Raw genomic sequence first — 2,113 nt, 5'->3', positions numbered from 1 at the left:
CTCGGTGGAGTAATTTTTGAAATTTACACTTTTGCCCCCGTAAAAGTGAAAAATTACATTTTTGCCCAAAAAACTGAAAAATTGCCCATAGACATATTTTTCATCCCTTATACTCATACCATTCTCCAATTTGTCAAATTTGATCTAAATTCTCTCAAAATCTCAAAATTTATCCGCGAGTGGAAAAATTACGATTTTGCCCATAGATAGTGAAAATTTCGATTTGACTCCGAATTGATCCTCGAACTCCGAATTACCATTTTGAGTCATCCCTGAGCTGTGAAACTCTTAATTTCACCTTAAAATTCCTATTTGAATTAGTTCGAGGTTTAATCGACTTAATGGTACTATTATGGGTAATATCGTCTTTTAACAATTTCTCGAACTTCCTAAATATACAAACATTCTAGCGAACATGTGAATGACATTATAATTATTTTACAAAGCAGGGTTTGACAAGAATTGTGAGGGTTGTTAGGCTAAATTTTAGATTATTGGAATTGTATTTAGTGAATTGAAATATTAGAAATGAAATGGAGCAATTTGGAGCCAAATAGGACACAATTATCATTTAATCGGGTAATAGGCCGAATTATGTCAGCACCGCATTTAAGCGATAGTCGGATAGGTTGTATATCATATCATGCATATACACCGAGCATGAATTGATTTTATAATGGTCAAGCATTGATGTGGTGAATTATGTATTGTACATTATGGATAGGTGGTGAGTAAATTACACTAGTAAAAGTACAGAGATTGTACTTGGAGATTGGGATTATGAGTACATCAACTCCTAGAACTGTGAGTAAACTTATTATTGTCTTAATTATCTAAAGTAGTTTTATACAATTGTGTGATTTTATGAAAAATGGGTTTAAATGATAAATTGCTATGTTTTAGGAGAAATTGTGATTTTATAAAATGATTTTATAAATTTTTTGGAAAATTGAATACTAGTTTTGAAAATAGAGTAATTGGAGACTGCCTGCTTGTGTTGTAAATTAATGGTTTTAAATTGAATGGCTTATGACAATATATGAGCATGAATGGCTAAACTGATTTTTGGTGTTAGAATTATTTGTACTGTGTATTCAGCCTTGAGAGGCTAGGTTGTGATAAATTATCATGTCATGCAGAAAAAGATTCTATAAATCACGTGCAGATAAAATAATCCATAGTCATTGCAGTGGTAGGGGTTTCCGTGGACTGCCTATGAGAGGGGCACGGTAACCCAATTATATATTTACCTTTGGGGGGAGATGTTGGATGAAGTATCTCCTGAGATAAAGATTTGAGTGCACTTCACGTGGACCACCGCGTGAGAGTGAGACTCAGCCAACGTCAAGGCATGGCTAAAATTTCGAATGTAAAGACATTTAACAGCCTTGGCGGACTCGGTTGGGATAACCTTCGATCAAGGTATTCCTGATAACTGAGTATGAGAATGATTTTTGGCACGAGCCAAGCTTTTTAGGAAGTCATAAGCCTATTTGTTTATTTGGTTGAAATGAGCTGAAAGGTAATGAAATTACAGTATGATGACTTATTTTAATTCGTCTTCATTTACTCGCCTTTAGATAGTTTAGATGGTATCTATTTACTCACTGGGATTTTATAATCTCACCACCCTCATTTCCTCACATTTCAGGCTCGGGGAATTCCATAGTTAGTTGACTTTGACAAGGACCTTCATTTGGACTTGAATTGGCAAAAGCTGTAGGTTTTCAGCTTTCGATGCATTTTGGTTAGATGTGGGCCCATGTGTCGCTGTAAAAGTAATTTTATGTTTTAGTTATTTGCTTTATAGTATATATGAATATAATTAACTTTTACGCTATAAGAATTATTTACCGATAGCTTTATAAAAATTATTTTATAAGGAAAATAGTTTATTTTATTGAATATTTTTATTATATTCAAATGGTCAAATTTTCACTTCAAATGAACGTTTTAGATACTTAATTTATTTTTAAATCACTATATATATATTTTCTGCTTACCTACTACATTTTTAGCAAGTTTTGAGATTTTTCGACGAAAAATAACGAAAATGCCCCTGTGAGCTAGAAAACAATATGTTATGTTCTGATTTGAAAATGACTCGTAATCC

General features: G+C 32.7%; 1 long non-coding RNA gene across 1 annotated transcript in view; it reads left to right on the top strand.

Annotated features, from left to right (window-relative positions):
• The window catches only part of LOC108663425, a 4,108-nt gene extending 2,420 nt beyond the window's left edge, over nt 1-1,688 (top strand). The window contains exons 2-3 of the long non-coding RNA XR_001929407.1: nt 725-804; nt 1,652-1,688. This is a non-coding gene — a long non-coding RNA (uncharacterized LOC108663425). The remainder of the gene's footprint in view (nt 1-724; nt 805-1,651) is intronic.

This window comes from Theobroma cacao, chromosome 9 (assembly GCF_000208745.1).
Source record: "Theobroma cacao cultivar B97-61/B2 chromosome 9, Criollo_cocoa_genome_V2, whole genome shotgun sequence".
Classification (NCBI taxonomy): Eukaryota; Viridiplantae; Streptophyta; class Magnoliopsida; order Malvales; family Malvaceae; genus Theobroma; species Theobroma cacao.
This window is presented reverse-complemented; position numbering and strand designations above follow the sequence as displayed.